The sequence below is a fragment of the Eumetopias jubatus genome, unplaced genomic scaffold, assembly GCF_037043125.1.
Source record: "Eumetopias jubatus isolate StellerSeaLion01/CBP00866 unplaced genomic scaffold, mEumJub1_p1.0 scaffold_3, whole genome shotgun sequence".
Classification (NCBI taxonomy): domain Eukaryota; kingdom Metazoa; phylum Chordata; class Mammalia; order Carnivora; family Otariidae; genus Eumetopias; species Eumetopias jubatus.
This window is the reverse complement of record NW_028274809.1, coordinates 87,023,212-87,046,679: the sequence shown is the minus strand read 5'-3', so window position 1 is coordinate 87,046,679 and position 23,468 is coordinate 87,023,212. Positions and strand designations below refer to the sequence as shown.

The window sequence follows — 23,468 nt, the reverse complement described above, 5'->3', positions numbered from 1 at the left end:
ACAAAGAGAAAATCCTGAAAGCAGCTCAGGAGAAGAGATCAGTAACCTACAATGGTAGAGATATTAGGCTGGCAACAGACCTATCCACAGAGACCTGGCAGGCCAGAAAGGACTGGCATGATATATTCAGAGCACTAAATGAGAAAAATATGCAGCCAAGAATACTATATTCAGCTAGGCTGTCATTGAAAATAGAAGGAGAGATAAAAAGCTTCCAGGACAAACAAAAACTAAAGGAATTTGCAAACATGAAACCAGCCCCACAAGAAATACTGAAAGGAGTCCTCTAAGCAAAGAGAGAGCCTAAAAGCAACATAGACCAGAAAAGAACAGAGACAATATACAGTAACAGTCACCTTACAGACAATACAGTGGCACTAAATTCATATCTTTCAATAGTTATCCTGAATGTAAATGGGCTAAATGCCCCAATCAAAAGACACAGGCTATCAGATTGGATTAAAAAACAAGACCCCATCGATATGCTGTCTGCAAGAGACTCATTTTAGACCCAAAGACACCCCCTGGTTGAAAGTGAGCAAGTGGAAAACCATTTACCATGCTAATGGACACCAAAAGAAAGCTGGGTGGCAATCCTTATATCAGACAAATTAGATTTTAAACCAAAGACTGTAATAAGAGATGAGGAAGGACACTATATCCTACTTAAAGGGTCTATCCAACAAGAAGATCTAATAAATGTAAATATCTATGCCCCTCACATGGGAGCAGCCAATTATATAAGGCACTTAAAAACAAAGGAAAGAAACACATCAACAATAATACAAGAATAGTGGGAGACTTTGACACCCCCCCTCACTGAAATGGACAGATCATCTAAGCAAAAGATCAACAAGGAAATAAAGACTTTAAATGATACACTGGACCAAATGGACATCATATACATATTCAGAACATGCCATCCCAAAGCAACAGAATACACATTCTTCTCTAGTGCCCATGGAACATTCTCGAGAATAGATCACATCCTAGGTCACAAATCAGGTCTCAACTGGTACCAAAAGATTGGGATCATTCCCTGCATATTTTCAGACCACAGTGCTTTGAAACTAGAACTCAATCACAAGCGGAAGGTCGGAAAGAACTCAAATACGTGGAGGCTAAGGAGCATCCTACTAAAGAATGAATGGGTCAGCCAGGAAATTACAGAATTAAAAAAAAAAATTCATGGAAACCAATGAAAATGAAAACACAACTGTTCAAAATCTTTGGGTTGCAGCTAAGGCAGTTCTAAGAGGAAAGTATATAGCAATACAAACCTTTCTCAAGAAACAAGAAAGGTCTCAACTACACAACCTAACCCTACACCTAAAGGAGCTGGAGAAAGAACAGCAAATAAAACCTAAACACAGCAGGAGAAGAGAAATAAAGATCCGAGGAGAAATAAATGAAATAGAAACCAAAAGAACAGTAGAACAGATCAACAAAACTAGGAGCTGGTTCTTTGAAAGAATTAACAAGATTGATAAACCCCTGGCCAGACTTACCAAAAAGAAAAGAGAAAGGACCCAAATAAATAAAATCATGAATGAAAGAGGAGAGATCACAACCAACACCAAAGAAATACAAACAATTATAAGAACATATTATGAGCCACTCTATGCCAGCATTTTAGATAGTCTGGAAGAAATGGATGCATTCCTAGAGATATATCAACTACTAAAACTGAACCAGGAAGGAACAGAAAACCTGATCAGACCTAAAACCACTAAGGAAATTGAAGCAGTAATCAAAAATCCCCCAACAAATTAGAGCCCAGGGCCAGATGGCTTCCCAGGGGAATTCTACCAAACATTAAAAGAAGAATTAATACCTATTCTCCTGAAACTGTTCCAGAAAATAGAAATGGAAGGAAGACTTCCAAACTCGTTTTATGAGACCACCATTACCTTGATCACCAACCAGAGAAAGACCCCATCAAAAAGGAGAATTACAGACCAATACCTTGATGAACATGGATGCAAAAATTCTCACCAAACTACTAGCCAGTAGGATCCAACAGTACACTAAAAGGATTATTCACCATGACAAAGTGGGATTTATCCCCAGGCTGCAACGTTGGTTTAACTTCCGCAAATCAATCAATGTGATACAATATATTAATAAAAGAAAGAACAAGAACCATATGATCCTCTCAATAGATGCAGAAAAAGCATTTGACCAAGTACAGCATCCTTTCTTGATCAAAACTCTTCAGAGTACAGGGACAGAGGGTACATACCTCAATATGATAAAAGCCATCTATGAAAAACCTACAGCAAATATCATTCTCAATGGGGAAAAACTGAGAGCTTTCCCCCTAAGGTCAGGAACATGGCAGGGATGTCCACTATCACCACTGCTATTCAACATAGTATAGAAGTCCTAGCCACAGCAATCAGACAACACAAAGAAATAAAAGGCATTGGAATCAGTAAAGAAGAAGTCAAACTCTCACTGTTTGCAGATGATATGATACTTTATGTGGAAAACCCCAAAGACTCCGCACCAAAACTGCTAGAACTCATACAGGAATTTAGTAAAGTGGCAGAATATAAAATCAATGCACAGAAATCAGTGGCATTCCTATATACCAACAATAAGACAGAAGAAAGAGAAATTAAGGAGTCGATCCCATTTACAATTGCACCCAAAACCATAAGATACCTAGGAATAAATCTAACCAAAGAAACAAAGGATCTGTACTCAGAAAACTATAAAATACTCATGAAAGAAATTGAAGAAGACACAAAGAAATGGGAAAACGTTCCATGCTCATGGATTGGAAGAACAAATACTGTGAAGGTGTCAATGCTACCTAGAGCAATCTACACATTCAATGCAATCCCTATCAAAATACCATCCACTTTTTTCAAAGAAATGCAGCAAATAATCCTAAAATTTGTATGGAACCAGAAAAGACCCCGAATAGCCAGAGGAATGTTGAAAAAGAAAAGCAAAGCTGGCGGCATCACAATTCCGGACTTCCAGCTCTATTACAAAGCTGTCAGCATCAAGACAGTATGGTACTGGCACAAAAATAGACACATAGATCAATGGAAGAGAATAGAGAGCCCAGAAATGGACCCTCATCTCTATGGTCAACTAATCTTCGAAAGCAGGAATAAATGTTCAATGGAAAAAAGACAGTCCCTTCAATAAATGGTGTTGGGAAAATTGGACATCCACATGCAGAAGAATGAAACTGAACCATTTCCTTACACCACACACAAAAATAGACTCAAAATGGTTGAAAGACCTAAATGTGAGACAGGAGTCCATCAAAATCCTAAAGGAGAACACAGGCAGCAACCTCTTCGACCTCAGTCACAGCAGGTTCTTCCTAGAAACATCGCCAAAGGCAAGGGAAGCATGGGCAAAAATGAACTACTGGGACCTCATCAAGATAAAAAGCTTTTGCACAGCAAAAGAAACAGTCAACAAAACCAAAAGACAGCTGAGAGAATGGGAGAAGATATTTGCAAATGACATATCAGATTAAGGGGTAGTATACAAAATCTATAAAGAACTTATGAAACTCAACACCCAAAGAACAAATGATCCAATCAAGAAATGGGCAGAAGACATGAACAGAGACATTTTTCTGTTCATGTCAGAAGACATCCAAATGGCCAACAGGCACATGAAAAAGTGCTCAACATCGCTCGGCATCAGGGAAATCCAAATCAAAACCTCAATGTGATGTCACCTCACACCAGCCAGAATGGCTAAAATTAACAAGTCAGGAAATGACAGTTGTTGGCTGGGATGCAGAGAAAGGGAAGCCCTCCTACACTGTTGGTGGGAATGCAAGCTGGTGCAGCCACTCTTTAAAACAGTATGGAGGCTCCTCAAAAAGTTGAAAATAGAGCTATACCATATGATTCAGCAATTGCATTACTGGGTATTTACCCCAAAGATACAAATGTAGGGATCATAAGGGGTACATGCACCCCAATGTTTATAGCAGCAATGTCCACAATAGGCAAACTGTGGAAAGAGCCAAGATATCCATCGACAGATGAATGGATAAAGAAGGTGTGGTATATATATACAATTGAATATTATGCATCCATCAAAAGGAATGAAATCTTGTCATTTGCAACGACATGGATGGAACTGGAGGTTATTATGCTGAGCAAAATAAGTCAATCAGTGAAAGACATGTATCATATGACCTCACTGATATGAGGAATTCTTAATCTCAGGAAACAAACTGAGGTTTGCTGGAGTGGTGGAAGGTGGGAGGGATGGGGTGGCTGGGTGGTAGACACTGGGGAGGGTATGTGCTATGGTGAGTGCTGTGAATTGTGTAAGACTGATGAATCACAGACCTGTACCTCTGAAACAAATAATACATTATATGTTAAGAAGAAGAAGAAGGAGAAGGAGAAGAAAAGAAGAAGAAGAAGAAGAAGAAGAAGAAGAAGAAGAAGAAGAAGAAGAAGAAAGCGGGGTGGGGGGAGAATGAAGGGGGAAATCGGGGGGGGAGACGAACCATGAGAGATGATGGACTCTGAAAAACAAACTGAAGGTTCTAGAGGGGAGGGGGGTGGGGGATGGGTTAGCCTGGTGATGGGTATTAAAGAGGGCACATTCTGCATGGAGCACTGGCTTTTATACGCAAACAATGGATCATGGAACAGTACATCAAAAACTAATGGTATAATGTATGGTGATTAACGTAACGTAATAATAATAAAAAAGAAATAGGAAAATGGTAGGTGTAAGCACAACAGTATTTGTCACAATATTAATTAGTGACAATATTAGTTAGTAACAATATTAATATAGGTAGTGAGTAAGTATGTCAGGAAGATAACACAATTATAAAGATCTGTGTGCCTAAAAACAGAAACCCAAAATACATGTGAAAAAAATGAGAGAATTGAACGGAGAAATAGGTATTTCAACAATAATAGTTGAAGAGTCAGTATCCATTCTCAATTATTGCTAAAACAACTAGAGTGAAAATCAGGAATTTAGAAGACTAAACAACACTATCAAGAAACTTGAGCTTCCTGACTCCACCCAACAACCCCAGCATCCTCCTTGTCAAGAACTCATGGGAAATTCTCCATGACTAACCATACGCTAGGTCACAAGAGTAGTCTCAACCAATTTAGTGTAAAGCATGTTTTTTGCCCACAGTAGAATTAACTTAGAAGGCAACAACAGATAATTCTGGGCAATCACCAAAGATTTGTAAATTAAACAAGCCACATCTAAATAATACGTTGATCAAAGAAAAAAATCATAAGAAAATCCTTTGAACTGAATTAAAATGAAAACATATCAAAATTTATGAGAAGCAGTTAAACAAGTACTTAGAAGTAAATTTGCACTTTTAAACATCCACTTCAAAAAAGATGAAAGTCTCAAGTCAACCACATAAACTTTTACCTTAAACTAGAAAAAGGGAGCAAATTAAACCTGTAGCAAGCAGAAGGAGATGGGTAGAAAAAAACAGAGAAGAAATCACTGAAATGGAAATACAGAAAAGCAATAGAAAATTCTTGAACGCAAAAGTTGATTCCTTGAGATCAACAAAGTTGACAAACCTTTAGCTAGACTAACAAAGCAAAATACAAAAATTGGCAAAGTCAGTTTTAAAGGAGAAGATATCAAACATACTGCCATATGCACCGTGGAAGTCCTAAAAGAAGTGGGAGAGAAAAGGACAAAGAGAATATATGGAGAAATAATGACTGAAAACTCCCCAAATTCTATGGAAGTCATGTATATAAACATCCAAATATCTCAATGAACTTCAAGTAAGATGGACTTTGAGATTAACACTGAGACACAATATAATCAAACTTTCAAAAGCTGAAGGTATAGAGTGAATCTTGAGAGCAGCAAGAGAGAAGCAAATTACCACATACAAGAGATTTTCAATAAGAATATTAGCAGATTTCTCATCAGCAACTTTGGGTTCTCATCATAAGGAAAAATGTAGCTTTATAAGGTGATGGATGTTTACTAAATATATTTTGGTAATTATTTATAACATATACATATATCAAATCATTATGTTTTACACCTTTACCTTATACAGTGTTTTATATCAATTATGTCTTAGTAAAACTGGAAACAATGAAACATGAATAAGAAGATAAACTTTGTGGACACCAGAAGACTGTGGTATTTTATATTCAAAGTGATAAAAAAAAAAAAAAACTGTGAATGAAGAATCCATTATCTCCACTATCTGGCAAAATTGTCCTTCCAAAGTGAGGGAGAAATTTAGGCAATCCATGATAACCAAAAGCAGAGGGAGTTTATGACCAGTAGACCTGCTCTGTAAGAAATGCTTAAGGGAGTCTTATGTGGTGAAATGAAATGACATTAGACAGTAACTCAAGGCTGTAAGGAGAAGTAAAGATCTCAATAAAGGTAAATACATGAACAATTATAAAATCTACAGTTATTGTAATAATGGTTTATAACGGCACTTTTTATTTTCTACATGATTTAAAAAGACAAATACATTTAAAGAAAACAGTTATTAGGGCAAAAGCTAGTATTACTGTAACTTTGGTTTTTAGTTCTAAATCCTATCTTCTATATAATTTAAAAGACTAATGCACTTAAAGAATTAATAGTTTATGGTTTGGGGACACACAATTTATAAAGATGTAATTTCATGACATCAACAACTTAAAGGGGTCTGAATGAAGCTGTAAAAGAATAGAGAATGTGTATTTTATTGAAGTTAAGTTGGTAGTAATTTGAGTTACAGAGTTAAAACTTTAGGATGTTAATGTAATCCCCATGGTTACCACAAAGAAAATAGCTATAGGAGAAATATAAAAGAAAATGAGAACAGAATTTAAGCATTTCACTACAAAAATAAAGCTAAACACAAAGGAAGACTAATTCAGGAAATGGGAAACAGAGAAACTATAGAGCCTATAGAGAACAAATAGCACAATGACAAAGGTAAGTTCTTCTTTATCTATAATTATTTTAAGTGTAAATGGATTATACTCTCCAGTCAAAAGATAGAGATTGGCAAATTGGATAAAACATATAATCCAACTGTATGTTGTTTATAAGAAATACACTGAAGATCCAGAAACACAAAGAAGTTGAAAATGAAAGAATTGAAAAAGACATTTCATCCAGATAGTAACTAAAGAGAGCAAAGGTGGCTAATATCAGACAAATCAAGTGTAAATCAAAACTTATGAGACAAAGGAGGACATTATATATTAATAAAAGTTTCAATACAGCAAGAAGATAACAACAATTATAAACATTTACACAGCTAGTTACAAGTAATTAAAATATATGAGCAAAAACTGATGGAACTGAAGGGAGAAAGTTCTATAAAAATATTTGACTATCCACTCACAATAATGGACTGAACTACCAGAAGAGGTATTGAAATAGAGGACTCAACAACAAAATTAACCAACTAGCTCTAACAGAAATGTATAGAACATTCTACCCAACAACAGAATACACGTTCTCCTCAAGTGTACATTGGAAATTTTCCAAGACCATATGTTAGACCCCAAATTAAATCTCAAGATTGAAAACGATAGATTTCATTAAAAGTATCTATTCTGACCAATGCAGGATGTTAGAAATCAGTACAAAGGTAAACTGGAAAAAAATCATAAAACTGTAGAAATTTAACACTTTTAAACAACCAATAAATCAAAGAAGAAATCACTAGGAACATTAGAAAATTCAGACACAACATACCAAAACTTAGGGGACTCAGGGAAAGTGGTGCTAAAGGGGGAGTTTGTAACTACATATTTACATTAAAGAACAATAAATATATGAAATCAACAATCTAACTTTACAACCTAAAGAACTAAAAAAGAGCAAACTAAACCCAAAGCTTGCAGAAGGAAAAAAATAAGATTAGAGCAGAGAAGCAAAATAGAGAATAGAAAGACAATAGAGAAAATCAGTGCAACCAAAAGTTGCTTCTTTGAGAAATAAACACATTTGACAAACCTTTAGTTTAGATGGACTATGTAAAAAAAGAGAAAAAAAAAAAAAACCTCTTAATTACTTAAACCAGAAATGAAAGTGGGGATGTTACTATCAATTCTATAGAAATAAAAAAGATTATAAGAATACTATGAATAGTTGCACACCAACAATTTGTATAAACTAGTTGAAATGGTCACATTCCTAGAACACTAAACCTGCTAACACTAAATCATGAAGAAATAGAGATCTGAATAGACTCATAACTAGTAAGGAAATTGAATCAGCAATCAAAAATCTCCCAAAAAGGAAAAGCCCTGGACCTGATGGCTTTACTGGTGAATTCTACCAAACCCTTCTAGAGGAACTAATACTGATCCTTCTCAATCTTTTCCAAATTAATTAAAGAGGAGGGAATACTTCCTAACTCATTCTATGGGGCCAACATTACCCTAATACCAAAGCAAGACGGAAAGACTACAAAAAAATAAAACTACAGACCAATATCCCTTATGAGCATTGATGCAAACATCCTCTGGAAAACACTAGCAAACAGAATTCATCATTAAAAGTGTTATATACTATGACCAGATAGGATTTATTATTAGAATGCAAAGATAGTTTAACATACGAAATTGATCAACATAATAAGCCAATAAGATCTATTTTCCTCTGTTTTCTAGCTTTTAGGAATTGCCCATATCTCTTTCCTTGCAATGTTCCATCTTCAAAGCCAATGATGACCCATGAAATCTTTTTCACATCATCACTTTGACTCTTCTTTCTCCCTCTTCCTCACTTAAGGACCCTTATGATTACATTGGAACCACTGGATAATGCAGAAAAATCTCTATTTTAAGGGCGGTTGATTAGTAAATTCAATATCATGTGCTACCTTATTTCTCCTTTTCCATGTAATGTAAAATAATCATAGGTCTTGGGAATTAGGATATGGATATCTTTGGGAGGCATTTATTCTCTGCCTACCACAGTGCTACAACATGGATGAACCTTAAACGTATTATACAAAGCAAAAGAACCCATATGTAGAGTCTACTTATTACATTATTTCATTTATATGAAATACCTGGCAAAGGCAAATTTGTAGAGACAAATAGCAGCTCCTCAGTGGCTTCCTAAAGATATAAGTATGAGTGGAGATTAACCACAAATGAGTATAGGGGAACTTTCTTGAATTATGAAAATGTACTAAAACTGGATTATGGTGATGATTACATAATTGTATTAACTTGAAATGATTTAATTGTATACTTTGCAATGATTTAATTGTATACTTTGCAATTGGTATATTTTATGGTTTGTAAGTTATACCTCAATCAAACTTATAATATAGAGGTACATATTGAAGAGGGCAGAAGTTTGTCTTAAGGGATTAAACAATTGGCCATTCCTGTAAGAAAGTTATTTATGACAGATTTGAAAGAAAGTAGATTAGAAGTCAAATAAAACTTAAAGTATAGACATAAAATAAGGCGAGTTGTTTTTTATAAATTTATATATCTGATTATTTATAAATGTTGAGAGGAAGTTTTTTGTTTTTTTGTCTTGTTTTTTGTTTTGTTTTGTTTTGTTTTGAACCATAATGAAGGAATAATTTCTTGCCCTAATTCTGAAAAGTAAATCGCTTAACAAAGCAGGGAAGGTCGCTTGAGAATACATTATGCCAAAGATTTCCAGAAACAATGACGATGACAATTAATCTTTGAATATTTATATTGAAATTTCTTTCAAGCATTTTAAGAAATCTGCTTCTGAAATTCTTCAATATGGAATACCAATGAGTAGGAAAATGGAAAACTAAGTAGTGATAGGACTAAACAAATGAATGTAATGTAAGGAAATGTTTTTATTCACACATAAGTTACTGTATTTAGCACCATGTATCACAGACCCCAATTTACTTTTTTGTGACCTAAATTAATTCTTTAAAGTCAACTTTTATGCTACATTTTCTCTTTTCATTAGGGTGGGGGAAGTTGTGACCATCCTTTGAACAAAACACAAATCTTCAAAGGAGTTCTTTAGCCCTTTATAATTTACAAATATCCAAGGAACTCCAGAGCATCAATCCATTCTCCTAAAAGGTTATTCTAGTCACAGCCACTGGCAGTTCTCCAAATCATATAAGCAAGGACAGAGCGGAAGGCTACCTAAGGACCCGAAAACTCTCCTTAAGAAGAGCCTGCTTCTCCCTTTCTCTCCCTCTGCTTGTACTCTCTCTGTCATATAAATAAAATCTTTAAAAAAAAAAAAAAAGAACTGAGTGTGTTGGCTGCACAATCATTATCAGCGAAGTTCAGGCAGTGCCCATTCAGTCCCCTGAGATTTCACTCCCAGTCATCACTTAGAGGACTCAAAACACATCCCACAGGCAAGACTGCCAATGCTCCAGGATCCAAAAACAAAGGGAATCTGGCCGTGATTTGCAGAGAGTCACTATTTTAAATCTTCCTCCTTTTTTTCCCCATAGCATTTGGGAATCTCTGTGATAAAATGTACACTCTTACCATATGTGGAATTTAAACATGTATGTACAATGTCTCAATATTGCAAGAGGGTAATATGTATTTTGAAATTTCAATCATATCATCAATGCCTATTTACCAAGTCATGCCTTTGTTCTTTTACAAGAGAATGTTTACCTTTGAAAGGGACCTGAGGCAGTGAAAATTAATCATTTGGGGGACAATATAAAGTGCAATAATGAATGTCATAGCAGTTATTTTAAGTTGGCTCAGTTTCAAATTAAACTAGGAAAAAAACAGAAAGGTTTCTTTTGGTCTCTTTCTCTGCTTTAAAAAAAACATATGGAAATGTGTTTTTTATTTTAATAAACACTGCTAGCATTTTCTACTTTTTATAGAAATGCATAAGGTTAAGGAACTCATTTGTTCTTACACTATTGAAATACAAAAATAAATATATAAAATTATTCAAACTCATAGCTAATTTCAAAATGATTGCAAAGTGAATGCCAAAATAAGGAGGTAACTCCACATAAAAAGGCTAATCATGGTTAATTGTTTTCCTATTCCTTTTGATGATAATAGCCATTATAAACTCATTTTAAGTATGTAGATGTAATATGCAATTACCATAAGACTCAGCATTCCAAAACTCAAACAGAAGACTAAGATAACATTGAGCACTGTTTATTGGTAAGGCTGCCAACCGGTTTCATTTTCAAAGGAAAAATAAGTGTATAGCTGTAGTCCAATCTTGTTTACATGCACATATTTTCTCTTTATGTGTACTGATACAGTGACTGTATCGAAATCAATCTCTTTACTATTGTACAAAGCAGTAGGTGGCTGTCATTATTGTCTGGAAATTTTTGCAGTCGTAGGACTCAAATCACAAAGCATTTAATTCCAAATCATTTTTTTTTCTTGTAGATGAAAAATGTGATGATCCACTGGAATTATAAAAAAAAAAATTAGTCTTCTTAAGATCAAGCTTGGGAGACTTGTATATTTGATTCCTTGACCATACAAGAAATTGAGAATCCCTCTGTGTAAGATATAAAATGAAAGTATGGAATTAACATTTGACCTTCATGTAGATTGGTGTCAATAAAAGAGCTTGTCTTCATTCAATCTATAGATTCTGTAGCCTTTAAAATAATAGTGGGAGGATAAATGATTGTAGAATTCCATGAAAGGGAGTGTCAACTTTCCCACAGAGTACCCATCTTTTCATTAAGGCTTTTCTTAGAAATATCAAAATAGATCTATGCCACTGTTGCTTTACATTTGAAGAACATGCTCTTCAAACTTATTCCCTCTCCACTATGGTTATTATTGCTTTGTCTTCTTAGGCAGCCTTGACTCCTTAGCAGTTATTTCAGTGATCCCTTTCTTAGCACACATAATTTTCTCTACAGAAAACCTTACCTAGTTTCTTGTACCCCCGTAGAGTTTCCACTGGCCTACTTCCCTCTCAAACTTCCTTTCTCTTGTTCACCACCCAACTTCTTGAAATGTTAATCTTCAGTTACCACCTCAGTGAAAATTAGTCTTAATTTCTTCTGACTTTAGCATGTATTTCCAATTGTCTCCTGGAACATGCTCTTTTTTGTCTCTTTGGAACTATAGACTAAGTAATGCCAAAATTCGACTCATCTTCACCTTCAAATTCTTTCACCCACAAAGTTCTGTATATACTCTGTGTGATGAAGCCTTGGAGGGAAAAACAAGAGAACTGCAGAGGTCTTTTTCCAAATTCTTTAATTGCAGAACCGACATAAAAAACCTTCTACATTAATGTACGTAGAAGAAATGTTTGTCTAAATTAAGTCTGATGTTTGTCTAAGTTAAATGTCAATTTTAAGCAGCTGAACAAATTTCCTAACTGCTACACTACTGATCCCCAAACTAAAAATCATGTTTAACACAAAGCAAAAATAATCAATAAGTTGAAAGTATACTCTGTTTTACAAAATAGTCACTTGGCATATATTGAGCTTTGTGGTAGCAAATTGGAAAAAAATGAAGAACACTTGTTTTCTAAGAGAATGTATGACATTCCATGTTATCTAAAGAAAACCCAATAGTTTGTATGTATAATTAGGATTGTTCAAGTATTCTTCTCTACTGGAAAAAATATCTTGGTTTAATGTAACATTTTCATTAAAAATTACTAACTTTTAAATTCACTAAATTTAACCTATTGGAAACCTAAATGTTAAATAACCCTTATCTAGATGTTTGTCTAAATAGAAGATTAAATTATTTCAATGTTTAAAATTATTTCTCTTCTGGAAGAGAGGCATGACATAAATGAGATACACATTCTATATGTGATAAGTTCTTAGAGTTTACTAGGAAAATTTTAATCTCTCTCTCCAGTTACATAAATTGTGTGTGTGTGTGTGTTTTGTTTATTGTTTTTCTTTATCTGCCACTGAGGGCCCACCCATATACTCAACTGCCATAGTTTCCTTTAGCTTTTGTTCTTTGGTGCAACCATCGCCTCAACTGTGACCTGTAATTATTGACCTTGTACTTTTATTTTTGGATATATACTTTCATGGAAGTTGTGTCTTTCATCTCAAGTTGTACAAACCTAGGTTTGTATGACATATGTTCTTATACATAGATTTATCTGCTAGTTTCAGATTCTGAGATTGTTTTTACTTTGTCTATATAGTCATTGTAACAACAGGCATCTTCCCTCCAGAGAGATAATACTGCAACTTAGATAGCTGTGACTTTTCTGGCATCATTAATACATGGAAAAAGATTTCATGCATTTGCCAGGTTAGCATCTGTACTAATTTGCTCTAGCATGATCAAGGAAATAAGGCTATGAAGGACTGAGTGGCTTATTTAATTTCACTCAGGTGAAATAGGACATTATGTTGTCTATAGCCTTTCCGTGCTGACTAACCAACCTGTTTCTGGTTGTATACCTTTAAGAATGGATCCCAATTCATCCTGTAATATATGCTCATTTAGATATGCCTTTATACAAAGTCAATAGTTCCACAATATTCTAAATCTGATAGGATTTTACCTAAGGCAGGGATCATTAAACATTTTTTGTACAGGGTCAGGTAGCAAATATTTTAGACCTTATGTGCCATATTGTCTCTGGTATAACTGAACATCTCCCACTGTAGCAAGAGAGTAGCCATAAAAAATAAGGAAACAAATGGGTATGACTGTATTTAAATAAAATTTTATTTACAAAAATAAACAGTGGTCAGATTTGACCATTGGGCTGTATAGTGTGCAAACCTCTGGCCTAGGATAAGCTATTATGATACTTGTCTTTAATTCAGAAATTTCCTCCCAGGTATTACTGTTAATTAAATTTACTGAAATGATTACTAATTTATTTCTTTGACTCCCCCCCCAATAAGTCAAGATGTCTTATTTATTTATGTATTTGCTAGAAATAGGTATTGTTCATTCATCCATTAAGCCCTATTTTAATTTTTTTTAATTTACATAACACATTTTTAACATTATAAATCAGTCATTTACTAGAACTCCTCTGATCCCAAATCTTTATACCATCAAATATTATTAGGTCCCTCTACCTCTTCTCTGACCCAAATGTGAGAGTGCTTGAGAATACGTCTCCAATTAAAAAGTTTAAAAAAAAAAGGCATTTTATCTTAAACAGTTTACAACATGTATATTTCTAGGTTTCAAAATGAAAGTATCTAGCATCCCAGAAAGAAGATAGGATAAAAGGTAATCAGAGCAGCATGGTTAAAGGAATAGGGTAGGTGATTTGGATGCTAAAGGACGAGAAAGGAAAGGGTCAGTCATAGGCCTCAGGCACTGAAAATAAGTTTTGACTTTGCTGTTATTTTCTCTACAATTATGATCAGCAATGTAAGGTGAATTCAACCAAAAAAAAAAAAAAAATCGAATGAAAGCCATGGGGTAGAGAAGGGTCAAAATTATTGTTCATCTGAGAAATTTCCCTGCTTCATGGAACAAAACTCTAGCTCACTGAAGATCATAGGAAAACTTTCATACTTTTAGGCCTAATTTGCAAAATTTGCTTCACCTAAACCCCAAGGAGATCACTAAAGATTCACAAATAAGAAATGAAACCCATGGGAGATCATTAACAGCTTAACACAGTTTATGTGTTCAAATTCATTGCATTTATAAAAATAATAGGGCGGAATTGCTGTTACTTTGATAATGATTCCATTACAATAAAAATATAAAAATGTGAATTGTATATAACAAGTTAAAAATGAAATGCAGATATTAAGTAGAGGGTGTGACTATTTGGATCAGGCTTTCTTTTAGATAAAAGACGGATGAATCTCACATGACTTAGTAACAGCTTCTCTAGCCTCATAAGAAAATTAAAAAAATAGAATTGGCACAATTATCACATAAATGATGAAAAATTAATGTGTTAGTTTTACAGTAGAGATAGTATCACAAAATGGTCAGCAAATTTAAACATATCTAGACTTCTTTGTGTATAATTAAATTAGTAGAAGGCATGAGGTCTGACTTACCATAAAAGATGGGAACAAAATTTCCAGTTATGAAAAAAAAATGACAAATGCAAATATGACTTCAATAAAGTTACAGTGATGAGGTAAATTCGTTTTGTTATAAGGTATAGAAAAGCTCTTATAACAAGTATAGACAAAAAGAAACATGTTCATGAAATCCAATAGAGTATAAAAAACAACTTTTTAAAATATTGTGGAATGAAAATAAATGAGACTGGACTTCAGGATGAGTTGGAACTAGTCAAAACTGCCAGGTTATTCTCTGTCTGTGGTAGTTAACATTCTGTTTCAACACATAAGCTTTCTCTACATCAGAGTATTAGCATAGAGTTTTAATAATCTACCTGACATATTTTCCTTCTGCCTTGTTAACAGATCCTTGTTGTGATGATGTATATGTTCTCTTTTGCATGGTACTGAATATCAGGAAAAGTTGCTGTATTCTCAACCCTAGTGAATTAATTCTGATTGCCTTAAGCCAGCTATGTTGGTATTAGTTCCTTTCACAGTGGCTAGTTTAGGCATGGAATTAGGATATAATTTTGGCCAATGTGATGAAAAAATGTTTGGGTGGTTCTAAAAATGTTTTCCTTGGGGTGCCTGGGTGCCTCAGTCGTTAAGTGTCTGCCTTCGGCTCAGATCGATCCCAGGGTCCTGGGATCGAGCCCTGCATTGGGCTCTCTGCTCAGCAGAAAGCCTGCTTCACCCTTTCCCACTCCCCCCTGCTTGTGTTCCATCTCTCATTGTGTCTCTCTCTGTCAAATAAATAAATAAAATCTTTAAAAAATAAAAAAATAAAAATATTTTCCTTGATTTTAAAATTAAACACACTGAGAGAAATTTCTTTTTCCGAATAGCAAAAGTTCTGGATAAGATGTCCTCAACCAATATACTGCAAGCTCAAAGATGAAGCCAACCCAAGAGTGACAGAATGAAATAATGGAAAGAATTATGATAATATCATTGAGGTGCAAAATTAATATACTTTATAGCTTCACAGTTTTGAACTTCTGCTATGTACAATAATGGATTTCTTTGTTATTGAAATTTTTTGAGTTGAATTTTCTGTTATTATCAGCTGAAAATGTCCTAAATGATACTGGGAAAAACATTGCCACTGACAGAATTTAGGATATAACTTTTTCTTTTCCCTTGCTGGAGAAAGACTAAATAGGATATTGAGTCTCAAGTTCAAAAGTCCTGGGGTAGGACCTCAATTAATCTAGATGAAAAATCCTATGTCAATGTGAATTGTACATAACAAGTTAAAATTATGATTTTATGATTTTCTTGTTGAGTGGAATCAAGTGAAAATGTCCTTTGAGGGAATCAATATGTAGAGCTGGGAAGAAAGCCATTCTAAAAAAAAAAAAGATTTTTCTAGATGAAAAGGAGGAAAAACTTCACTTTACGATGTGAAAGCAGTAAGATATGTCCAGTAGGAAGAAATAATTCAGAAAGAAAGACTGTTGTGTAGTAAGAAAGAAAGGCAAAAATGATGAGTTCAAGTCATGAATTTTGTTCAGAACTATGAAGGTGTACTAGACCTCGTGGAGAAGAGTTAACAAGAAAACAGTCACACAAATAGTGGGAAGAAGACCCATATTCTTCTATAAATGAGATTTAAAAGTCTCTTTCAAGTTGGACTACTCATTACCCAGGTAATTAGACTTCCACAATTTATGCTAATGGCATTATATTTTAAATGAAAATTAAATAATCAGTAATTGGAAGAAGGGCTAGAGGATTCTAAATATTCCTTCTTTTGGTGAAGAGCTAAGATAAAGTTTTAAAGAGTTGTGTGCCTTGTTGAAAGAATGATGTCATGAAGGTAAAGAATTTGAACTTAATGTAAAGAGTGAGTCCAGGTTTAAGAGAGAGATTTCTTAGTCTGCTAAGCTGCTGCTTCTCCCATGACTTCTGTGTAGACAGTTGTTATGGATTGAATTGTGTCTCCCCAAAACATATGTTGAAGTCCTAACCCAAGTAACTCAGAATGTGACTTTATTTGGAAATGAGGTCTTAAGTAAATGAGGCCATTAGGGTGGGATGTAAAAGGGAGGAAATTAGACACAGAGACAGACATGCACACAGGGAAAATGTGATGTGAACATGGAGGCAGAGAGTGGCACAATGCATCTAAAACCAAGGAACACCAAAGATTGTCACTCTTGGGGAGCAAGAATTTCTGTCCCCTTTAAGAGTTCTTTTATTTGGAGTAAGAATCAAATTGACATGAGATGGATTAACAGGAGAAAATAAAATTAATAGCATACATACAGGGAATTCACACAGACACGGAAATCCCAAAGACAGGCAAAATGAGGTATACATGTCATCCTGAACTAAGGAGAAGTGGGGATAGGGGCCTGGGACTTCAGAGGGAAGAAATGCAATTCTTAGGGCAGTAAGAAGAGCAGAAGTTTGATAATTAGATGTTTGCCCTGACATATAAATGGGTCACTCAAATAAAATTATATCTGGTGGTGGGGGGCCTGGGTGGCTCAGTGGTTAAGCCTCTTCCTTCGGCTCAGGTCATGGTCCCAGGGTTCTGGGATGGAGCCCCGCCATATGGAGATTCCTGCTTGGCGGGGAGCCTGCATTTCCCTCTCCACCTCCACCGCCCTGCTCCTGCTCTCTCTTGCTATCTCTCTCTCTCTCAAATAAATAAAAAAAAATCTTTTTTAAAAAAATTACGTATGGTGGGCCTCCTGGGTGGCTCAGTTGGTTGGGCGGCTGCCTTCGGCTCAGATCATGATCCTGGGGTCCTGGGATCGGGTCCCGTGTTGGGCTCCCTGCTCGGCGGGGAGTCTGCTTCTCCCTCTGACCTTCCCCCGTCTAATGTACTCTCTCTCTCTCATTCTCTCTCTCAAATGGATAAATAAAATCTTTAAAAAAAAATTATGTATGGTAATAACTCTTATTCTGAGAAAGACCCCGATTTAGATTTTTCTATGTAGTTAAGGGAGGGGAAAAGGTTATCTTGAGCCTGTAAGATCTTGTTTGCTTTCAGCTCAAAATAATCTTAGTGAGATAGTGGCCCATCATGGAGTGACTTGCTCTCAGTCCCTATATCACTAAACCATCATAAGCTACAAGAGCATCATGGAACAGATTTTCCCTCAGAGTTATCAAAGCAACCAATCCTATTGACACCTAGAGCTAGGATTTCTAGCCTTTAGAACTGTGAGTCAATAAATTTGTCTTATTTCAGACACCCAATTTATGGTACTTCATTACTGCAGTCCTAGCAAACTAATAGATGCAGTTACATGTGAGTATCCATTTGTATCCATTAACATCACTGCCTGGAAGGATCCATGGATTAGGAAAAGACTGATGTTCACTCTGCTGGTATCCTTGATTAGAGATTGCTCTACCTGTCCTCTACCTCATGGGTAAAGGAGGAGTCAACCTATGTTTGATTTTAGTTTTACATTTCACTAGCTCTTTAACATTGAGTAAGTCCTTTAAAATTCTGGGTATCCTTTTTCCTATTTATAAATTATACATTAAAGGATAAACAGATACTTTTAAAAAATATACATGCCTGGGCCTCAGCTCTCATGAATATGTCAATAGTTGGAACCTAGACATCTGTATTTTTAAAAGGATCTAGATTTAAATCTAATGTGAAATCTTCAATGATGACCACAGAATTCAATATCAAAACTTTCTCTGAACTCTGATTTCATTCATTCTATAATTATGCTGCCATGTTATGAGTAATATAGGCAGGGATATAGCCAGGAAAAAAAAAAGTCTGTACTTATTTACAATAAATATTTAAGTAAATAGGAATTGTAAGAAGCCCTACATAGAAGAGCATAGATCTAATACAATGAGCCATCGTCTCAGTTTGTAGCAGTACCTTAAATTAAAATTCTTATATTTCATATTTTTCTTTCATAATCTACTAGCAAGTTGTTGTTCTTTGACAGTGATCATTTATTGTGGCATTGACATTATCTTCTATTTGCACTAATTTCTTTTGTACACTCATATATTAAAAGCAGCATTTATAAAAATCTTAGCTTGACTAATACTTTATGAATTCTTTCTTTAAATGCTGAGGGCTACAAAATGAAAGTTAGTACATATGAGCTCCTAGAAGCTATTTACCACTTTAACATTTAACAAGCCATACATTAACATTTAAAAAGTCATAAAAAATTTACATCTATAAGCAATTTTACTTAATAGGTTAGCAGTATGCATTCTTTGCAATAGAAGGGGAACAGCACTAATAAAACTCAGTAAAAGTAATTTATACAGCTGGAGCTTGGTTGATGATTAGAGGACAAGGTATAGGTTACATGTGATGGTTTTATCTGTCCCTTACAAATGATTCTTGCCACCATTACTCCCAATAATTAGGAGTGACACTCTGCTTGGAGGGAAAAGCATGGGCAGAGTGACCTTTCGGGGCCCTTTGAGAGGACCATGATAAATTTCAAAGCAACATTCAGTAAATGGTAGAGTAAGCCACAGATCTGAGAGTTGAAACCATTGCAAGTTGAAATAATTGGGACATAGTCCTTTATATATATATATATATATATGATATATATATATATATCATATATATATACTTTGCATATCTTTTTTTGAAATATAAGGTAAACAAATCAGTAATTATTCAGTGACAATAGTACATAGAGGAAAACAAAATCCTTGAGTAAATAAGACAGGGGGAATAAAACAAATCAGCCCTGCACAATTTACATCCTTCTTTCCTTTTTGAAACTGAAATGTATCCTGGTAAGTCATGGGAATGTAAAACAATATTTAACTGCAAATTTCAGCACATAGCATCCTAGTACACAAATTCTGTTTTCAGTGTTTGAGAATTTTGAGTCATTTCTGTGGGGACAGATTAACAAATGAAAAAATAGAATTTGAAATAGAAAATGGAGATAAAGCAGATGGCAATAAAACTAAAGATTAAAGTTTAGGAAAGAAAAAAAGAGAAAAAATATTCTTGAGTTTTAGATGTGCTCTCTGGTGCTGAAAGAGTACTAGGAAGACTAAAAACAACTGAGGAGTTAGTCCTACAATCAGAAAGGAATTCAACCCTGAGTGAAGAACCAGATCCAGGAGAAAAGCTTTGTATAATGTTTATTATCTATAATGAGATATATTTCTAAGTGTCTCCTTAATATAGTACTGGGTTCAGTATCATAAATAAACTGTTAAGGATTGGTGACTAGAAATCATTAATACAATAATTATTAAAGATATAAAAATTGTCCTGATGTTGTCTTTGTTGATTTATTATCTTATTTTAGCATATTAGGACAACACATGTTGCTAATGGTTTTAATATATTTACTCTCAACTTGAGTCCGCAAAGGCCCCCCTCCAATTTTATCTAAGTAGAAATCATATTATTGTCTTATCTGATGATGATAAATATAATCAATGCTCTTTATAAAACATGCAGAGATAAACTCTTAGTCTCATACATTCTGATGGGAATACAAAATAGTACAACTGCTTTGAAAAAAATTTTGCAGTTTTTTAAATAAAATTAAATATATATTTACCATATAATTTGACATTCTACTCCTAGGTATTTACTCAAGAGAAATGAAACTTTAGTCTAAAACAAAAATCTATATGTGACTGTAAAGTGCAGCTTTATGTATAATACCTTCAAGTTGGAAACAACCCAAATGTCTATTATTGAAAAAAAAAATTGTGATACAGCCATATAATGGAATATTATTCAACAGTAAAAGAATAAACTACTTATACATGCAAAAACATAAATTAATTTTGAAGCATGCTAAGTGAAAAAAAGCAAAAAACACAAAAGGCTCTGTACTCTGTAATTCCATTTATGTGACATTCAGGAAAACAAAGTTCAAGTGGAATCATACCCTCCACCTACCTTATAATTTTTTAAGTGGAAAATGTATAGTGCACATCCTCATGGTAAAATGAAAAACAATTTGACAGAATAGTATTTTATGGATATACCATAATTTATTTATTTAAATAATCTATTAATATATTTAACATGCTTCAAAGTTTTGTAACCATGAATGCATATTCTCATGTGTACATGTTTATGTCTATATACACCATATACTCTTTTCTGGTAATTTTCTTAGAATAAAGTTTTGCACATTGACTTTAGAATTTAGATCTAGACACTTTAAAAGTTTTGATACAATGTGCCAAATTAATTTTCACAAAGATCTAATGAAATTACACTTCCACAAACAATATCTGAAGTTGTTAATTTCTGTACCTCCCTCAGAGAACATTATCAGTCAAAACATCTTTTCAAAGATAGTGAGATACCCAGCCATAAATTCTGCATGTATGAACACAAATCTACTTGTGGAAAAGATCTTTTTTTTTTAAAAGATTTTACTTTTGTGAGAGAGAAAGAGCATGCACGAGTGAGCACAAATGGGGGGCAGGGATAGAGGAAGAAGCAGACTCCCCACTGAACAGGGAGACCAATGTGGGACTCAGTCCCAGGACCCTGGGATCATGACCTGAGCCAAAGGCAGACACTTAACTGACTGAGCCACCCAGGCACCCATACTTGTGGAAAAGATCTTACTTAAATGTTTAAAGATCTCACTATTCAATGAAAAGTAACATTATTCATTTCACATCTAGAATTAGATGTTTAATATTTTTAAAAAGGTTTTTCTATGTTTTTTATGGAGAGATTTAAGTATTTAAATTTTAAAAATCTTTATTTGATTTTTTTGAGCCAGTTATTACTCAGATTCATTTTCTACCTGCTTTGCACTGACCTGCATGAATTTTATCACCTGGGCTCCTTGGTCCTGTGGCTTCAGATGGGACTGGATAATAGGAGACACACTAGTCCTGAGATCAGGAAGGGGAGGTAGGGTAGTTGTTCTCTCAGTTCTATTGCTGCTAAGCCAGAGTTTGAGCAATACTTTGCTTTTGTTCTAAGTGCTGTTCCCACTACAGGCAGTTCACCAACTATGAGCACTGCTCCTTTGCGAGGCTTCTCTTCCAAGGCTACATTTTTCACTGGATTCTGGCTATCCCATCCTTTTCAGTCATGGGAGGGTTACAAATGTTAGTAATTGCTAACTAATGTTAGTTATTGCTAGTCCCTGCGGACTTTTCATTCTTCTTGGTTCTCTTAACCCTGTCTGCATCTCCATAAAAAATATTTTTATTAAAATTACCTTCATGAAATGATTTGATTGTTCTGTTTTCTGTTGGGACTATTAATTATACTGGGATGAAACACGGGACAATAAGATATCTAGGACTTAAGTAATTAATTATCTAATAGGCCATAAACAAATAGGAGAGTGCTTAGTAAATTAATTCTATCAGATCAATAGTTATTTTTTTTTCCTAGAGCCTTAGACTATCAAGTTATCTAAGCAGTAGTAAACACATAAACAGAATGGGGAAAATTCATAGGAACTAAATCTAATAGAAGAACACAGTATTGGCATAACAAAATTTAAGAAAGAATGAAGGAAAATTAATGTGATTATATTGAGATAAAAAATCTTTTTTTTTAAAGATTTTATTTATTTATTTGACAGAGAGAGTGCACAAGCAGGGGGAGTGGCAGGCAGAGGGAGAGGGAGAAGCAGGCTTCCCGCGGGGCAGGGAGCCCGACACAGGACTCAATCCCAGGGCCCTGGGATCATGACCTGAGCCGAAGGCAGACACTTAACCAACTGAGCCACCCAGGCACCCCTGAGATAAAAATTCTTAATAAAGAGTACTCTCTGTGTAGGACTGCCAGGTTTAGCAAATAAAAGTACAGGATGCCCAGTCATATTTGAATTCCAGATAAGCAATAAATTATTTTTAGTATATTTATCTGAAAAGCAAATTGAACTGAGCATTCTGTATTTTACCTGGCAACCCTATCCTTGTGCACAGGTCATTAACATAGTCTATCAGTTGACAAAATCGCTTGTGATTTGTCTACTGCACAGTCAACAACATGTGACAAAGTGACAGATGAGGTCAAGTAGATTGAGAACTAGTATCTAGGAGATCAGTAGATAGATAGAGCAGTGAGAGAGGATAAGTCACCTAAACAAAATACTACAATCTGAGCTATACACTGATTGATGGAGAAACAGAAATTGTGCATAAGGGGTCACTAACCTGAATTCTGGGGATAAGTGCAGTGAAGGTGGTTTCGGAACAAACTTTAATGAACAAGAAAGAGTATGGTACTTAAGCACATGATCTGAGACCTGCATGAGTAAAGCCAGGCCATGAAACCTGGTCTGAGAATATATTTAATTGAGAAAAAAAATCTAAGCCAGTCAAGAGGGTGGACACAGAGAAGTTGGTGTAAATATATAAGAGGCAATCAAAAGTTTGTGATGAAAAGAATATTTGTCTGGGAATAAAAAAACCTGGCATTTTTTTCTAGCCTAAACTTGAAGAAATTTCAGTCTTTCCAGGATCTATTATTTAAATTATACAAGAAATATTTAGTGTTATATATATATATTTTTTAATTTATTATTAA

The 23,468-nt window shown here is 34.6% G+C and overlaps 1 pseudogene; it reads right to left on the bottom strand.

The window, feature by feature from the left end:
• LOC114224575 (eukaryotic translation initiation factor 4 gamma 2 pseudogene) overlaps positions 1-23,468 on the bottom strand; it is a 192,786-nt pseudogene that overhangs the window by 3,152 nt on the left and 166,166 nt on the right.